This window comes from Anomaloglossus baeobatrachus, chromosome 1 (assembly GCF_048569485.1).
Source record: "Anomaloglossus baeobatrachus isolate aAnoBae1 chromosome 1, aAnoBae1.hap1, whole genome shotgun sequence".
Classification (NCBI taxonomy): Eukaryota; Metazoa; Chordata; class Amphibia; order Anura; family Aromobatidae; genus Anomaloglossus; species Anomaloglossus baeobatrachus.
In genome coordinates this window covers 717,609,570-717,630,171 of record NC_134353.1, presented here as the reverse complement: position 1 = coordinate 717,630,171, position 20,602 = coordinate 717,609,570, and positions in this window count along the sequence as shown.

Genomic DNA, 20,602 nt, shown 5'->3' with positions numbered 1-20,602 from the left:
ACAGTTCAGTTTATAAGGCATGCTTGTCACCTGAGGTTACGGGTCTAGTCCTTATCCTGCCGAATACGCCAAGTTCGGGGTGTGACGCTCCAGGGCTGTGGGGTACTTGATCAACTAGTAATGATCAATTGGTAATTAAAAAATATAATATTTTATTTAATTGAAGAAAACAAGTACTCAAGAGGTGGTAACCAAGGGAAAGGTCACATACATAATAAAACCAAAAATCTAAAAACAACACTGGAATCTATAGGTAATTGTATAATAATGCAACCCACAATAGGTGTTGATAATAACTAACCTAGAATGGATATATATGTGAAATTAGTATAATATATGATGAACTATTGCACAGTAATGTAAGTGCAAAGAATTATCTGTGCAGACCATGTTATAGTAGTTGCAAGTCAAGATAATACCGATCTTGTTACTAATTATGATTGGACCTGTAGGAATATACAAAGTGAAGAGTGCATTGGGTGTTAACACTTAAATGTAATGATAATTTAAAATTTCATCAGTGCAACTCAAAGGGCAGTGTGCAATAAAGTGCTAATGCAAAGTACAGTAAACAGGGCCCATCCACTGTATAATTAATGTATAGGTGTATGGTGGTGGTGTGGATATCACACATATAGCATCAAATATAGATACTATGTAATAGTGAATAATCTGTAATACAGGCAAGAACACCAAACCTATCAGGGCGGTATATTAATATATTGCATGGGACTAAGGGGAATGCAAAATTAGGACTGGTCCACAGTGTGAAAAACTTTTTGGCATATTTCCCATGCCGAAAAGCTTGTTGATTAGCTTTATTCACTTTATTCAGCGTCCAAGCAGTGCCCTGCCCAAACTCCAAACTCGGACACGGATTTCTGTGAAAAATTCATGTTTGAGTTCAAGCCCCAACACTAGGTGTCCGGTTAAGACCACAAACTTTACCGTTCGGGGTCGCTCATTCCTAGAGGGCACAAAGTGAGAAAACATAAAATACGTGGAAATAACAAATGCAAACTACTGTACCCTGATACAACTTAACAGCAAACAGGAGAAAAGTATTGGTTAGATAAATGAGAAAGCACAGAACACATACCACAATGGTTTCTGTCTAAGGGTATGTGCGCACGTTGCTTTTTACCTGCTTTTTACCTGCTTTTTTGCTGCTTTTTCTTCTGCGCTGTTTAATGCCAAAATGGATGTGTTCTTCTATTCAAGCAAAGTCTATGGGAATTTGGGTTTCTTGTTCACACTATTGTTGTTCAAAATGCTGCCTTTTTGTGGCAGAACTTTGGTCAAAAACTCAGCTTTGCAGTGCAAAACCCAAATGGCAAAAACAATTGACATTTTGCTTCTTTGAAAAGCTGAGTTTTTGACCAAAGTTCTGCCACAAAAAGGCAGCATTTTGAACAACAATAGTGTGAACAAGAAACCCAAATTCCCATAGACTTTGCTTGAATAGAAGAACACATCCATTTTGGCATTAAACAGCGCAGAAGAAAAAGCAGCAAAAAAGCAGGTAAAAAGCAGGTAAAAAGCAACGTGCGCACATACCCTAAGAGGCAACATCCCTAGCAGTGTGGCTGGAATTCCTTAGCAAAATCATAGGAATATACCAGCAGAGAAGGCTAGTATCAGGAGAGTATAAATATCTTCACCCATGATGTGATAATACAAAGAAAATGAGCAAGTAAGAACAGCTGATAACTGCTAACCAAAAGGAGAGAAGCAAAGGTAAAAAACCATCAGCAATTAGACAGGGACTGACCAGGCTGTGACTCAGCAGGGAAGGAAACTGACCATGCAGCACAAGGTCACTGGAATGAGTCCGGAACCTGAGGAATAACAGTTTTATTACATTGTGGCTGTTTGTTGTGCTATGTGGAGGCACCAAAATAACTTACTATTATGTACACAAATTCCATTGTTTTGCATTCGACCATATATTTGCAGTTATGGCTAATTTTTGTATGCACTTTTCTTCTTTTGCATCCTCGAAAAAAGAGAGATGGCCCAGTACAGGATGTTCTATTCCAAAAAGAGATAAATGGGATGAGACAAGGGTCATAGAAAAGACGTGGAGGAAAAGCTAAAAACCAGTCCATTTGGACATAGCTGTTGACATAAAGCCTTTTAACGGCAGATCCACTTCAGGCCATGTGTGCATGCTGTGGATTTGCTGCGGATTTGCTGCAGAAAATGTGTCTAACATTTCTGCAGTCAATCCCCAGCAAAACCTATAGGTATAAAAAAATGCTGTGCGCACAATGCGTTTTTTTATACCTGCGGATTTTCCTGCGGAATTTCCGCTGCGGAATTAATGTGCATGTCACTTCTTTTCTGCAGGTACCTGCGATTTTTCCCATAGATAATCGTAAAAAAAACGCGGGGACCAACCCGCGGTAAAAACACGGCAAATTCGCAGGTGCGGTTTTACAGCGTTTTTTGCCGCGGGTGCGGTATTCTGCCAGAGGGTGCGGATTTTCCTTAAGAAAAGTCAATTTTCTAGTGTGCACATAGCCTTAATACTTGATTTCGCTATGTGTATGCCCTTGCAAAAAAAGAAAATAACTTGCTTTACAAAGTGGAATAAAGAATGCCAATTTGTCTCCTGGCAACGTGATCTAACGTACCCCCTACGTTCCAATAATGCTTTACTAATAATTCATACCATACATTTATTTATTTTCACTTCTTATGCCCTTGCCAATTCTCAGTCTAGATCCAGCCCGGTCTTTATTAACAATAAATAAATCTGAATTGAAAAACATGAAACAACTAAAATGCGTTCCCTTGATACTGAGTGTTCTGCTTTCTTTACCAAGCGATCACACCAAACTTGATGAAAAAATGGTGATTGCTTTGCAGTAAGAGAAGAACATTTTTAATTTATTCCTTCCCTGGAACAAATGTAACAGATGCATTGCATTAAAATGCTCGGAGCTCTGTGGGGGTCTAAGGAGGCAACACGGCTGTTCAGATGTATTGTGAGATAATGAATCAATTCATCATATCCCTCATAAACATGTACATAAAAAATGAACAGGACTTGGTTGATTTACAGCAAACACCTCAAGAATAGAACTTGCTCCTCTACAGGAAGCCTGTACCCAAGATACTAAAGAACTGATTGTTTGAATATTGACAGGGGGAATAGCAGGATCACTTCAGTAAATGAGACTGAATTGTCCTTGTCTGTCCCTGAAGCACAATACATATGACTCAAAATGCAGGTAGTGATGGAGTAATAACGAAGTAAGTATGAAAAATCTTGCAGCAAACATATTTTGTCTTATGGCAACAGATATTTCAATAGTTTACAATCCTTCCTGCTCCTGCACAGTTTTCTGATTGCTTTGATTTTCTTTATGCTGAAGCTGTTTGATTTCTTATGCAATCTTCTGCTCCTTGTTGCAAAGTGCAGGAAGGCCTAAGATAGGCAGGGACAGAGTACTTCTAATGGAATCAACGTTGCTGAACCTACTCAATGGTGATCACAAAAAAGGAACGGCTTGCTTGGGATGAGGGCAAAAAACAGACTTGGGGATCATTCACACATCCATTTTTTTTCTTTGTGAAAAAAGAAGGCATCATAAGTTTTGAGCAGCAACCACTCTGGGCTGATGCTGCAGTCCATGAGATACCGCGAGTCAGCGACTGTGATGAGTGGTGACATCAGTACCAATGGGTGTCGCAGTGTAGCGCCGTGTGATCCAAAACCTCTTAAGAGTGGTAACATTACTGAAACCACAGCTCTTCACAGTTGCCAGGAGTGACTGCTGCTCAAAGCCTGTAGAGCTTTGTTCTGAGGCTCCAAAGACTACGTCGTGAGAAGCGCTGGACTACATTGGGCCTGTATGGGGATAAATTGGTGAACATTTGACAGTCTCTTGTTTTCATTTCTTTTTCATTTTTCAGGTTTATGGACTACATCAGATTCCCTCATCTACAATGGACCTGCATGGCTTTGTTGATCTAGGGATAATGTCGGGGAGTGTTTTTTAAAAAATAAAGTATTTTTGTGTGTTTTTTTTCTTTTTACCTACTGGGTTACGAATGGGCTTGTCTGATAGACACCTTTTCATTAGTAACCCCAGGGCTTAATGCCATCTGTGTTTTTGAACAATTTACAACTGACATCAATGCTAAAAACCATTACCCTGATTGCCAATGCACCAGGGCAATTGGGAAGAGCCGAGGTGAAGCGTCAAAATTTGCGTGTCTAATGAGGTGCACCACTTATGGGGCAGCTGCAGGCTGGTATTTTTAGACTGAGAAGGGCCCGATAACCATGAACCTTCCCACCCTGTTAATATCAGCCTGCAGCTGTCTGCTTTATTTTTGCTGGTTATCTGTTGTTTTTTTTTACATTATTTATATATCAAATTAATCAAGCCAAAACATTCTTTAGTGCCACATGAATGGTCCTAAAGGGTGTAAGTTTATAATATGTAACGGGGTTGGGAAATTATATATCTGCAGGATATCTGTATATTCTATCTATGTATCTATCTATGTATCTAGATTAGAAAGCCTCTACTTCCCATTTCATTGTTAAAAAGAGACAAAACGCGAACTGCACACAGATGGCATCTATGTCCTGTCTACGATTTTCACATATCCCATAGACTTCTGTGAATGATTTTCATCCATGAATCGGATAAAAAATGGACATGTCTCTAAGTATTTTTTGTGGACACAATCTGCCAAAAAAAACATGAACATGTGAACAGCCTCATAGATTAAAATGGGTATGTGTTCTATGCAGAAAAAAAACGGACATCACTATGAGGCTTAAAATATACATTAAGCTGCACAAAGCAAATATAGATTCTGCTAATTCATGCTACTATATGTATGGGTAAAATGTCATATATTAAGTTATGCTAATCAGAAGGTTGTGCTGTATTTCTGGGAAATACAGAGAACTAAAGCATTTATGCATGCATTATGCAAATGTATGCTCTGCGGGTATTATTTATGAGCTGTGGGGCTTACCCCACCTACCACTCGGATTGGCAGATTCCCTGTACCTTCACTAATATAATGAAGCCATCAATCAGAGGTCGTTGTGGGAGAGGGAACTTCCCAAGCTCATTATTATATATAGTTCATATGAGAATAAATGGCCTGCTAGGTCTTTATCTTATAACATCAGCACTGAATATAAATAGAATGCAAAATCACTACAGATGATATGGCAGAAATCTAATAAATCTTGGCTGATCATGCTTCTTCATCACCAAATCTGACTGCTCGAGTCTTAAGTGTTGATCACGTAATATTATTATTTGTTTTTAGAGCACCATTGATTCCATGGTGATGTGCATGAGAAGGGGCTACATACAAAATCCAGATATAAATTACAATGAACAAACTAACAATGACAAACTGGTACAGAAAGGAGAAGGCCCTGTCCTTTCAGGCTTACAGTCTACGGGATAATGGGGAAAGAGACAGTAGGTGGGGATGGGGGTATGCGGCACCTCCAGTGGTGGTCAGATAAAAGGGGGGACATTGCAGGCTATAAGCTTTCTTGAAGAGATGGATTTTGAGGTTTCATTGGAAAGTTCTGAATGTGGTGGATAATCAAATATATTGGGCCACAGAATTCCAGAGTATGAAAGACACTCAGGAGAAGATTGGAGATGATTGGGTGAGGAATGTGTAACAGGGTGCCAGGGGTGCCTCGGGGGTTGTAGTCGTGGCCCCATTTTCTATCAGGCTAACCTCTGGCTCCGCCGTCACTATTGGGACAGGGGATTGTTCGGTGGGGCAGAGTGTGGTGGAAAAGAGCATACTATCAGCCGCAGGAAGACTCTTCAGGCAGGGATCAGATAAACCAAACGACATATTTATTGCACAGAGACAGCTCAATGCATGGATCTTGTAGCGCACGGTCACAATTCCTGTCCGGGGAAATCTTTCCTTGTCGTCTCCTCTAGTGGGGATGTGCCCGGCTACTCTACTTCACCTAGGCTCCCACTCCGGCTATCACAGACTTGACCCACACAAATTCTGCTTCACCATTCAGGACACTTCTTCTCTCCTTCCCTTAGTTCTTTCTGTCCACTCAGCTCCACACTCTGCCCCTGGCTGTTCCTTCTCCCCCGTCCCGGAATCAACTCCCTTTAGACACTCCCTGCTCTCTCTAACACACACTCTCCCTCCCCCTTCTACTGCCGGCTCCTCCTTTCTCCTACCCTGTCTCTATGGGGACAGCCGTCCCACCCGGCACTAGGGGGAAACCCATCTATACAGTGCAATACACAGTAAAACATAAACAGCTTGGTCTACCCCAGCGGGGTATCTTCAGGTGGAAAAACTATGCCTCCTTGTAAGGGGTCCGTCCACCCCTTACATTCCTCCCCTCTTTTTGCCTTAGCCTCCCGGCAAGGCCCGCACCTGCAAAACACAAACTGAGCAGCATGCAAACTTTGGATAAAACTTTAAAACTTTAATGAGGAAGGGACAACCACCGACGCACAAGTTCTGCGCCCGGAGTCCCTCCGAGGGAGCTCCCGGTCTTTGTAGACAACGTGCCCGGAGGCCTTCAGCAGGCACTCCCGGTCTTTGCTGATCTTCTGCCCGGAGACTTTAACAGGCGCTCTCGGTCTTTGAAGGCAGGAACACAAACAATAAAGGCCTCCGTAACATCACAGAAGGAGTCCGCACACAGTTCAGCATCAGGCTCCTTCCGGGCTCAGTACCTCAAACAAGGTTACAACCTTTAAAACTTCACCGGTTCTTCAACATTACCGGTACTTAACACAAATATGTCCCTCTTCTCCGGTCACGGGGGTTCACACAGGGTGATAAGCTCGGAGCCATTCGGCCCGCTGGGCCCGCACATAATCAGAGAGTGACTGACCTGGCAAGCGGCGCAGCCTCCGGAATGGTTCGTAGTTAACCGGTGTCTCCAATCCTTCTGGCTCCGGCTTTGACCCCTCGACTCCCGGCGGAGGTGACGGAGTAGCGGGTCGGGACAGCTGTGGGCTTCCCACGACGACCACCGGGTGTGTCACCATACTTTGACGAATTGCTAACACCGCCGGCGTCTCCTTTTCCGGTTCAGCTAACAGTCCGGTAGTGACTTCTGGCGACACCGCCAGCGTGTTCCTCGGCCGGGTAGACTCGGCCAGCACCGGTCTCCGCTGTGTCCGTCTCCGGCTCTGACACTCTTCCCATTTAAGTTCTTGTTGCCATAGTGCGGCTTCTTGTGCAGTGGGCATCCGGGTCACTCCTACGGCAAATAGGCCCCGGCATCCCACTTCTCTCCGGAAATTCACCTTTTCTCCCGGGTACAGGGTCTGCAGACGTTGGGGCAAGCCCTCAGTGTCCAGGTTAACCCGGTTATAAAAAAAATGATCTCCGGTCTCTTCGTCCTCTATGAAACCATAGCCCTCCGCTTGATTGAATTTGACCACGGTGCCAACGGTGCATTGCCGCTCAAACTCATCGCTAAGGGGACCGGCCATTATTTCACGGGCCACGGTCTCGGCCAGCAACCTCTCTTGCACTGGATCAGTTTCAGGCGGTGGGGACTGTCGTCGGATCAGGGGCGACGGTTTTACTGGCTCCCAGAAGAACCATTCGTCCTCCTCCAACTCCGGGGCATGCTGCTCTCCCGAGGTAGGAACTTCTGTAAGGACTGGAGGTCCTGCTTGGTCGGGCTTCCTCGACTGTAGACTTCTTCGGGCGTCCTCTCCCCAGGCTGGTTGCCACCAGCGCGTCCGCTGCAGCTTGCTGCTTTGTCGGAGTTTCCATCTCACTTGAGGTCAGTTGTTGAGTTGGCGTCTCCTGCAGCTCTTTCTGTAATGGCGCCGGGGACAGTGGCGATGCTGGGGAAGGTGGAGACGGGCCTTCTTTTCCCGCTCTTGCATAGACTCCACCCCCAGTCTCGCACATCAAATCGACCCAGCATAAGCGACTCTTCTTTTTTTATGCACTGCCACCCTCTTCACATGTTTTCAGTAACATCTTAGGGCCAGCACCTCCCCTCTTTGGACGGCGTACTCTGTACTTCTTTTTCTTCGCCGGCCAACTCAGGGTCTTTCGTTTGGCGCCAATTCTTCGCGTGCTCGCTGTGCTCGGGAAGACGGCGGCCATCTTAGCGCCATCTTGTGCCCGGTCCAACGCCTTAGGCACCACTTGTTCTTCCCACCATGGAATCGGGACCCTTCGCCAATAATCCGGATCCTGCCGACTACGCCACATGTAACAGGGTGCCAGGGGTGCCTCGGGGGTTGTAGTCGTGGCCCCATTTTCTATCAGGCTAACCCCTGGCTCAGCCGTCACTATTGGGACAGGGGATTGTTCGGTGGGGCAGAGTGTGGTGGAAAAGAGCATACTATCAGCCGCAGGAAGACTCTTCAGGCAGGGATCAGATAAACCAAACGACATATTTATTGCACAGTTTCACAGACAGCTCAATGGATGGATCTTGTAGCGCACGGTCACAATTCCTGTCCGGGGAAATCTTTCCTTGTCGTCTCCTCTAGTGGGGATGTGCCCGGCTACTCTACTTCACCTAGGCTCCCACTCCGGCTATCACAGACTTGACCCACACAAATTCTGCTTCACCATTGAGGACACTTCTTCTCTCCTTCCCTTAGTTCTTTCTGTCCACTCAGCTCCACACTCTGCCCCTGGCTGTTCCTTCTCCCCCGTCCCGGAATAAACTCCCTTTAGACTCTCCCTGCTCTTTCTAACACACACTCTCCCTCCCCCTTCTACTGCCGGCTCCTCCTTTCTCCTACCCTGTCTCTATTGGGACAGCCGTCCCACCCGGCACTAGGGGGAAACCCATCTATACAGTGCAATACACAGTAAAACATAAACAGCTTGGTCTACCCCAGCGGGGTATCTTCAGGGGGAAAAACTATGCCTCCTTGTAAGGGGTCCGTCCACCCCTTACAAATGTACAAGTGAGGAGGAGAGAACAAGATCTTACGCATGGGGGACCAGAAATTACTTATGTTGCTAAGTACTTGTGTGCCACAGAAACCAATGATTAACTGTACTCCTGTGCTGAACTATTCATTTTCAACTTTTGCCTTAAACTCTTAAAGTCTGAGCCACTTTGTACATTAATGATCAAGCCTTACCTGGAATATATAAGAGCTAAGTGCTAGTGGTCACAGTTTATAGTAGCCAAATCTGGTGACAGGTTCCCTTTAAACTAGATTGTCATAACACACAACATAGTTGATAACTAAAATTTCTCATATGTCTACTTTATGTCCGTATCATTTTTCAAATGTCCTTTTATTTTACTACAATGTTAGAAAGCTTTTAATAGCTAATTTTATTAGCAGCAATTTTTCATTACTTTCATGGAAATTTACCAATCCTATTTTTTATGGACCTGTTCAATTTGTAAGGGACTTTGAGGGACCAATATCTCTGAAAACCCCTAGAAGTGACACGATTTTAAAAACTGCACCCCTCATATTATTCTAAGCTGGTGCAAGAAAATTTGTTAACCCTTCAGTTGCTACACAGGAATTTATGCAAACTAGAATGAAAATATGAAAAAATTATATTTTTTTCACTAAAATACTGCTTTAGCTGCAATTTTTTCATTTTACAATGGGTAATAGGAAAAAATGAACCCTAATATGTACAGCGGTATGTAAAGGTTTGGCCACCACTGGTCAAAATTACTGTTATGTTGAACAGTTAACCAAGTTGAAGACTCTAAAACTCTAAAAGGTATAAAGTTAAAAATGACACATTTACCTTGTATTTTTAGTCAAATATATATTATATATATTTGTATATATATATATATATATATATATATATATATATATATATATATATATACTGTATATATACACACATATATGTGTGTGTTAATCTTTTTCATTTGAAAAAATTCAAAAGGAAAAATGGTACTTTTCAAACATTTCCTCTTGGAGATTTGTGTGCTCAGGTAACTTTGACGAAGGTTTCAGACATTAATTGTCATTGTTAGGAAAGACCAGGTGATGCAAATGTCACAGCTTTATAACAATCTAGCCTCCTCTAACGTAGTGCCAAGCAGGATATAGGAAAGCATTTTCAAGTTGCTCTTTCTTTAGTCTTAAATGTAAGTAGGGAATTGGCAGTTAACAGGAACAGTGGAGATCAAGATAAGGTCTTGAAGACCAAGCAATATTTCTGCAAGAGCTGCTCATAGGATTGCTAGAGAGGTAAATCAGTATCCCCACCTGACTGCAAAAGACCTTCAGTAAGATTTAGCAGATGCTGGAGTTGTGGTACATTGTTGTACTGTTCAGAGGCACCTGCACAAATATGGCCTTCATGGAATAGTCATCAGAAGAGAACCTCTCCTGTGTCATCATAATGGTAGTAGAAATATGCAAAATGACATCTAAACTCACTTTTTTGAAACAAGTCCTGTGGACTGATGAGGTTAAAATAGAACTCTTTGGGCACGCAGATCAAAAGTATTTGTGGAAAAAAAAGGGCACAGAATTTCAGGAAAAGAATATCTCGCCAACTATTAAGCATGGTAGTGGATAAATCATGCTTTGAGTTGTGTTGCAACCAATGGCACAGGGCACATTACACAGGTAGAAGGAAGAGTTAATTCAATGAAATTTCAACAAATTCTTGATGCAAATATCTGTAAAAGAGCTGAAGTTGAAAAGAGGATGGCTTCTAAAAATGGATAATGATACTAATAACAAGTCAAACTTCACAATAGCCTACCTCAATAGGTGCAAGCTGAAGGTTTTACAATGGCCCTCACATTTCCTTGATTTGAACATCATTAAAATCTGTGGCTAGACCTCAAAAGAGCAGTGCATGCAAGACGACCCAGGAATCTCACAGAACTGGAAGATGTTTCCAAGGAAGAATGGATGAAAATCCCTAAAAAATGAATTTAAAGACTGGCTACAAAAAGCATATACAGGCTGTGATACTTGCCAAAGGGAGGGCTACAAGGTGGGCATCCAGGGTGCCCAAACTTTTGCATCATCACATTTTCCTTTTTTGTTAATTTTAAAATATAAAAAAAATGAAAAAATATGTATATTTTTTTGCCTAAAATACAAAGGAAATGTGTCATCTTTAACTTTTTGTCTTTCAGAGATCATTTCATCTTCAACTTTCTTAACTGTTCACAATAAGAGTAATTTTGACCAGGGGTGTCCAAACTTTTATATGTCACTGTATTTCGCAATTTCTCATAATGAGACAATAACACATATGTGGTAAAAAACTACTGTTTGGTCACATGGCAGGGCTTGAAAGGGAAAAAGCGTTATTTGATATTTGGAGTGCAATTTTGGTTGGAACAGATTGCAGACACGTTTTATTTGAAAAGCATTTTGGAAACTAAATGCCTCGATTAATTAATCTAGGGGTTTGTTGAGCATTATGCAATTTCCTTTGAACATGGAAATATCCCATATGTGGTCAAAAATTGCTGTTTGGGCTCGTGGCATGGTCCGGAATGGAAAGAATGCTATTTTATTTTTGGAATGTAAATTTGGGTGGAATAGATTCTGGACTTCAGGATGCATTTGAAGAGCACCCAGGGTGCCAAAACAGAAGAAACCCACCACAAGTGACCCCCTTTTTGAAAACTTTACTCCTCAAGGTATTTATCTATGTACATGGTAAAAGTTTTGAACCTACAGGTGCTTAACAGAATTTTAAAACATTGCACCATAAAAATGAATAAATACGTTTTTTCCTCAAAAATGTTTTAACCTTAAATTTTTGTTCACAAGGGTAACAAGAGAAAATGGACCATCCAATTTATTGTGTAATTATTGTTTGAGCACAATGAATTGCTTGGAAGGGATGGAGTGCTATTTGAGTTTTGAAGTGCGCAACTGTCTGCATTTGCGGATGCCACATTGCATTTGGAGATCTGCCGAGATGCCAAAGCAGCAGAAACCCCCCAAAAGTGGCCTCATTTAAGAAACAACACCCCTTGAGGAATTTATCTAGGGGTGTGGTGAGCATCTTGAACTCACTGATGCTTTACAGAATGTTATAATATTGGGCCTCAAAAATTAAATATTTTGCTTTTTTTTAATGAAAATGTTTGCTGATGGACAAAATTTTCAATTTTTTACAAGGGTAACAGGAGAATTTGGACCACATAATTTGCTGTGCAATCCCCCCATGGTACAGGGCTACCACATATGCAATCAGAAACTCTTGTTTGGATACAGAGGAGGGCTTGAAGGGGAAAGCAACATTTTGACTTTTGGAGCAGAATTTTTGCTAAAATAGATTCTGGACACCATGTCACTTTGATAGAGCTCCTGAGATATCAAAACAGGAGGAACACCCTAAATCGACCCTATTTTGGAAACTACACCTCACAAAGAAATACTTTAGAGGTGTAGTAAGCATTTTAAACCTTCAGGTACTTCACAGATTGTTTAATATTGTGCTGTGAAAAGGAAAAAATATTTTTTTTCCACCAAGTTGTTGGTTTGGTTTCAAGTTTTTAATTTTCATAAGGGCTAATAGGAGGAAATGGGCCACATAACTTGCTAAGCAACTTCTCCTGAGTATACCAGTACCCTATATGTAATCATAAATTACTTTTCAGGCACAGTATACAGCCTAGAAGGGAAGGAGTGCCATATTGGATTACAGGTTTGGTGGAAAAGGCTATGGGTACAATGTCACATTGGCAGAGCCTCTGTAGTGCCAGGACAGCAGAACTCTCCCATATGTATCTCCATTATGCAAACTACACACCTTAATTATATCATCTAGGGGTGCAGTGAGCATATTGACACCACATGTGTTTCACAAAATATTATACCATTGGGTGGAAAAATAATTACATTCTTATCTCTAAAATTCTGGCTGTTTTAGACAAAAATTCTAAATTTTCTCTAGGAGAAATAGTTAAAAATTGCCATATAAATGCCAGAACAGCAGAATCCCCATCAAGTGACTCTGATTTTAAAATGACGCCTGTCTGGGAATTCATCTGCAGGTATAGTGATAATTTTGATTCCATAGGTGTTTTCTGGAAACAAACAGCAGTGGACATAACAGAGTGAAAATTGCAAATATGTCAATGTAGTGCTTCGTACAGTTTAGTGCCCAGTGTCTCTGGAAACACTTATCCCATAAATTAAGTGGGCTCTCCTCTCTACAGTAATAAACATGTGGACACTAACTGCAATTTAGGCACAATGAGGGGCTCAGAAGGGAAGGGGGCATTTGGATTTGAGATCACAAACGATGTCACTTGATTTCTATTTGGAGGGTGGGGAATCCATAGTGTTTTTCCACAATGTAGATTTTATTGGTACCATTTTGGGGTGCATAACATTTTTTTTATCACTTTCAATCACGATTTTAGGAGGTAGAATGAACAAAAAACAGAAATTCAGGAATTTTTTGTTTTGCTTTTTTCATATATTGTATATCGAATGGTAACAGTGATAAGACTGCTTTATTCTTTGGATCTGCACAATTAAAGTGATAAAACATTTATGTAGGCTTTTTAGGTTATGCTGCTTTTACAATTAAACTTTTATGGAAAAAGAAATAGAGAGCTATCATTTTTTATTTTTCCATTGATGGCACTGATTGGGGACTTGTTTTTGAGGGAGAGGATGACATTTTCAGGGAAACCATTCCTATTCACCTATGACTTTTTTTATTGTGTCTTTGTCCAGTTTTTGTTTGGCGGTATGATGCAAAAACATTAAAACATGCAGTATATCTACTGTATATATACAGTACAGACCAAACGTTTGGACACACCTTCTCATTCAAAGAGTTTTCTTTATTTTCACAACTCTGAAAATTGTAGATTCACATTGAAGGCATTAAAACTATGAATTAACACGTGGAATGAAATACTTCGCAAAAAAGTGTGAAACAACTGAAAATATGTCTTTTATTCTAGGTTCTTCAAAGTAGCCACCTTTTGCTTTGATTACTGCTTTGCACACTCTGGGCATTCTCTTGATGAGGTTCAAGAGGTAGTCACCGGAAATGGTCTTCCAACAGTCTTGAAAGAGTTCCCAGAGATGCTTAGCACTTGTTGGCCCTTTTGCCTTCACTCTGCGGTCCAGCTCACCCCAAACCATCTCGATTGGGTTCAGGTCTGGTGTCTGTGGATGCCAGGTCATCTGGCTTAGCATCTCCATCACTCTCCTTTTTAGTCAAATAGCCCTTACACAGCCTGGAGGTGTTTTTGGGGTCATTGTCCTGTTGAAAAAGAAATGATGGTCCAACTAAACGCAAACCGGATGGAATAGCGTGCTGCTGCAAGATACTGTGGTAGCCATGTTGGTTCATTATGCCTTCAATTTTGAATAAATCCCCAACAGTGTCACCAACAAAGCACCTCCACACCATTAGACCTCCTCCTCCATGGCTCACGGTGGGAACCAGGCATGTAGAGTCTATCCGTTCACCTTTCCTGCGTCGCACAAAGACACGGTTGTTGGAGCCAAAGACCTCAAATTTGGACTCATCAGACCAAAGCACAGATTTCCATTGGTCTAATGTCCATTTCTTGTGTTCTTTAGCCCAAACAAGTCTCTTCTAATTGTTGCCTGTCCTTAGCAGTGGTTTCCTAGCAGCAATTTTACCATGAAGGCCTGCTGCACAAAGTCTCCTCTTAACAGTTGTTCTAGAGATGTGTCTGCTGCTAGAACTCTGTGTGGCATTGACCTGGTCTCTAATCTGAGCTGCTGTTAACCTGCGATTTCTGAGGCTGGTGACTCGGATAAACTTATCCTCCGCAGCAGAGGTGACTCTTGGTCCTCCTTTCCTGGGGCGTTCCTTATGTGAGCCCATTTCTTTGTAGCGTTTGATGGTTTTTGCCACTGCACTTGGGGACACTTTCAAAGTTTTCCCAATTTTTCGGACTGACTGATCTTCATTTCTTAAAGTAATGATGGCCACTCGTTTTTCTTTACTTAACTGTTTTTTTTTCTTGCCATAATACAAATTCTAACAGTCTATTCAGTAGGACTATCAGCTGTGTATCCACCAGACTTCTGCACAACATAACTGATGATCCCAACCCCATTTATAAGGCAAGAAATCCCACTTATTAAACCTGACAGGGCCCACCTGTGAAGTGAAAACCATTTCCAGTGACTACCTCTTGAAGCTCATCAAGAGAATGCCAAGAGTGTGCAAAGCAGTAATCACAGTAAAGGTGGCTACTTTGAAGAACTTAGAATAAAATACATATTTTCAGTTGTTTCATACTTTTTTGTTCATTATTTCATTCCACATGTGTTAATTCATAGTTTTGAAGCCTTCAATGTGAATCTACAATTTTCAGAGTCATGAAAATAAAGAAAACTCTTTGAATGAGAAGGTGTGTCCAAACCTTTGGTCTATACTGTATATATTTATATTTATTTATATTATTTATGGTGTTGACTTTAGGGGTTAAAAATCGTGATAGTTTTGTGGAGAAGGTTGTTCTTGATGCAACAGTGCAAAATATGTCTATTTTTGTTTGTTTAGTTTTGTTTTACATACATTTTTAGTCTTTATTTTGTGTGTGTGTGTATGTGTTGTCGGTTGTGTCTTTTTTACTAATTTTTGCAAATTTTTTCATGTAGTAGTAAATAACATGATAAGTATGAGCCACTTATAGATTTGAAATGAAATGGTAAAAACCCTATGAAAATAGATTCGCAACCGTAAAACCCTGTGGGTTGAAAAAACTTTTGACAAATTGATCACAAATTGGCCATACATACATATATTCGAGTTGGCCTACCCAGAGACACCACTGATATATAACAAAGACCAATACACTAAACACATCATAAAAAACAAATAGCTTTTTTTCCCAAACCCTAACCAGACAGTGGTCCAGTAGGTGCAATTATATAGAAAAATACACATTAAACAACTCCAACAGTGGTCAACAATTCATACAGCCCCAAAAGTTCACATTGGCAATGACTTCTGCCCTTACAAGGGCAGACTACAGCTGACCCTATTGCTTTACCCCTAAAATATCCCTAAATTCGTCCTGAGTAACAGTACACGATCTCCCAGGTTGAAATGTCTCACCCTTGCTGACAGATTGTACACCCTTGCTTCTTGCGCCTGTTGAAGGTTCTCTCCCATGATGGGAAAAACTTCAGCAATTCTTTCTTGCATTTGGTCCACATGCTCAATTCTGCTCTTGTAGGATGTAGCCTCTTTTTCCCAGGTCTCTTTCACTGTAACCAGGAGTCCACGTGGGGGTTGACCATACAACTCCTCAAATGGGGAAAACCCTGTAGAGGCCTGTACGAGTTATTTTCCACAACCTTCTTTAGCACGGCCTTCAACATTTTATTAAACTGTTCCATTAGTCCATCTGTCTGTTGATAGTATACTTAGGTCCTGAGTTATGTGATCTCATAGAATCATAGACTGTTACAGTTGGAAAGGGCCTCATCGTGTCCAACCCCCTGCTCAATGCAGGATTCACTAAACCATCTCAGGCAGATGTCTGTCTAGTTTTTGTTTGAAAACTTCCATTAAAGGAGAACACACCACCTCTCGTGGCAGCCTGCTCCACTCATTGATCAACCTCCCTGTCAAAAAGTTTTTTTCTAATATCTAATCTGTATCTGCTGCCTCTTAGTATAATTCCATTGCTTCTCGTGTGTCCATGTGGAAATTAAAATTAGAATGATCCCTCTACACTGTGACATCACTTCAGATATTTGCAGACAGCTATTAAGTCTCTATTATTATTTATTAGAATTCTTTGAGTGCGATCACTGAGCAAGTTATGAATGCACCCAACCATAGCCTTGTCAATCTCATACTTGGATAAAGTATCTCATATTATCTTTATTGAAAAAATAGCCAATAATTTGCTGAAGTTGAGATATTATATATTTACCATTTTTCCCTGATCCACTCAGTCAGTTATTCCATCATAGAAGGAAATTAGATAATTCTGGCATGACTTGTGTTCTACAAACCCATGCTGGCTTTGGTTAATTAGTGTATCTTTACTCAAGTACTTACATGCATGCTGTTTCATAATTTTTTCAAAGATATTTCCTAACATAGAAGTAAGGCTCGCTTGCCTGTAATTTCCTGGCTCCATCTATTTTTTTTTTTTTATAAGATAGGGATAAAATGTGCCTTTCTCCAATCTTCTGGGACTTCGTCTGTTCTCTAGGAATTTTCAAAGATACTGGCTAGTGGTTCTGTAATTTCTTTTGATATTTCTTTCAGTGCCCTAGAATTTAATTCATCTGGACCAAGAGATATAAATTCATTTAAAGTAACTAAATGTTCCCTAACCATCTCTCTGTTTATAGATAGTGTGGAATCTTTTATTCCTTCGATAGTACAGTGCAGATCAGGTGATGTTACATTTGCTTTCTTAGAGAACACAGATGCAAAATAGGAATTTAAAAGTTTTGCCTTCTCAACATCATTTTTGACCACCTTACCCTTTTCATCCTGTAAAAATCCTATAGCATCTTTGAATTTTCTTTTGCTTTTGACGTATTCCCCAAATCCTTTTTAATAGCTTTCTGTCTCCCTTGCAACCCTTACCTCATTACTGGATTTACGTCTTCTAATGCTTGCCCTTCAGTCCCTGCAGACATCTGTATATTATTAGATATGCCACCTCTTTCCATTTGATATACATTTATTTTTTCCTTTTTAGCAACTGTTTAAGTTTTGTGTTTTTTGTTTTTTGCTCCCCTTCTTTGAGAGCCATAACTTTTTTATTTTTTCGTTAATCTTGCCACATGAGGGCTTGCTTTTTGTGGGATGAGTTGTACTTTTAAATGAAACTATGAGTTTTACCATATAGTGTACTGGAAAAATGACAAAAAAATTCCAAGTGCGGAAAAATTGCAAAAAAAGTGCGATTTGGGGTATTTTATTCACAATATTCACTGTATGGTAAAACTTATGTGTTAACCTGATGCCTCAGGTCGGTATGAGTTCATAGATACCAAACATGTATAGGTTTACTTTTACCTAAGGGATTAAAAAAAATTCAGACGTTTGTCCCAAAAAAAAGGTGCACTTTTTGCCCCATTTTCCACGACCCGTAGTATTCTCATTCTTGGGGATATGGGGCTCAGTCACAGCTTATTTTTTGAGTCTCGAGCTGATATTTTTAATGGAACCATTTTTGCACAAATGCGCAGTTTTGATGGTCTGTTATTGCATTTTCTGCAAAATTTGTGAGAACCAAAATGCATAATTTTGTCGTTTGGATTTGTTTGCTACTACACCATTTACCAGTCAGGTTTATTGATTTTGATAGATCGAGCATTTCTGAACGCGGCAATTCCAAATGTGTATATATTTTTTTATTTTATTATTGTTTAATTTTTAATGGGCCGAATGGGGGGTGATTTGAACGTTTAAGTTTTTTTATTTTCTTAAATTTTATTTACTTTTTTTATTTTACTAGTCCCCCCTAGGAGGCTATAAGAATTAGCAGTCTGATCGCTGCTGCCCTTTTTCTGATCAGAGCTGTTACTTGAAAAGTTCTGTTTCTTTAAAAGCCCGCTTTACACGCTACAATAAATCTTACCATGTGTCGGCAGGGTCACGTCGTAAGTGACGCACATCCGGCATCGTAAGTATGATTGTAGCGTGTAAAACCTCCGTGCAATTGCGATTGAACGAAAATCCGTTCATCGCATGCACGTCGTTCATTCCTCAAAAAATGAACGTGAGGTTGTGCAATGTTCCCGAGGCAGCACACATCGCAGTGTGTGACACCCCGGGAACATTGAACGACAGCTTACCTCCATCTGGGGCTCCCGCCGACAATGCGGAAGGAAGGAGGTGGGCGGGATGTTTACGTCCCGCTCATCTCCGCCCCTCCGCTTCTATTGGCCGGATGCCGTGTGACGTCGATGTGACGCTGAACATCCCTCCCACTCCAGGAAGTGGATGTTCGCCGCCCACATCGAGGTCGTATGGTAGGTAACTACGTGTGACGGGGGTGAATCGTCTGTGCGTCACGTTCAACAAATTGAACGTGCCGCACATATGATGGGGGCGTTGCAAATCGCATACGATATTGTATGCGAAATTACAACGTGTAAAGCAGGCTAAACATTTTGGACCAGGGAGGTTTGTCACTGCAAAAACACCAGTGGTGCACCCTTTGAGCCCTGGCAAAGTTACCCGTAGGCGTGCCAAGATTCCTGTTTTCAACCTAGCATACTGTTTTGCAGCCTTCAGAGCCAGGTCATAATAAGCTTTCTGAGGTTCCCCCATTAGATATGGCTTCAGCATCTCTGCCCACGGCTCCTGAGACAATTTTTCCCATTCCGTTACCCTTTTAAAAACCGTCAGGATGCCTACAGCATCACCCAGTTTCATCTTTTGCAATTCAATCCTTACCGTCTTGCACATTTGTGAATCATCAGCTTCGATCAGGAGCAGTGAGTTGACTACTGCTGCTGGAACGATTGCATCAACAGTTTATTTGTTTCTTGCTGGGCCTGCTGCTTCTGCTATTGTGGTTGCTGGATGTTGGCCTGTACCAGCTGATTATTAGTCTCCTGCTGAGATTGCTGCTGCTGCTGTATATTTGACTGTACCAGCTGCTTGATTAATTCCTCCATGTTGTCTGTTTTCAGTCCTACAGCCACTTTTACTTCCCTTCGGCAATCACACGTGCCCCTTGGGATTCGTGCCCACGCTTCTGCACCAACTGTATGGATACGGCTCACTTGGCATCATTTGAGGTAGGTTCAGGAGGCGTCTTTAAACAAAAATGTCCAGGCTGCTTTATTAAACCTTAATAAAGCAAGCCAGAGACAAGGAAAATAAACAGCCTTTCTTTGAAAGGAATCAGGATAATCAATCCTAGCAAAGGTACTACACAGTTAATCCAGCATACAAGTCCAAGCATGGAGGTTTCATACAGGGAGATTTCTTAATTTCACACCCAGAACACTAATAATTACACCTCGACTTTCTTATGTCCACCATGCTATGTCCTGTAGTGAGGATATGTGAGTAGCCTTTCCCACCCATATCTCTGAGTGCTCGTAACTCTGGCCCATTTCAGCCCTATTAACCGTCTCAATACTATACATACTGGAGTTTTCTTCCAGGCTTACATCACAGAGCATAACCCACTTCTGTGATACTTATCTACCCTCCATGATGTGTCCGATGGCAATCTTACAATGATTACAGCAATAGTAAACATGCATAGTACTTTTTATTAAGTAGTGAAAAATTTTGGAGATTTGTTAAAAAAAAATATAATAATAATAATAATAACAATAATCTTTATTTCTATAGCGCCAACATATTCTGCAGCGCTTTACAATTCAGGAGGATCATATACAAACAAGTAACAGTTATAGAAGATATAATATTTAAAGGGAAAAAAAGCAACCCTGCTCGTGAGAGATTACAATCTTCAATGAGATGGGGGAGGGGCAAGGTACAAGTGCTAAAAAAAAAAATGTTGCTTGTGTTTCCGAGGTCCATAACATTTTACATTTTTTGGGTGATGGAGCTGTGTTAGGGCTTGTTTTTTTGCATCCTGAGGCAACATTTTTATTCACACTACACCTTATTCCGAATTGTTATGCAATTTGGATTTATGTGTCTTAAAGATTTAACC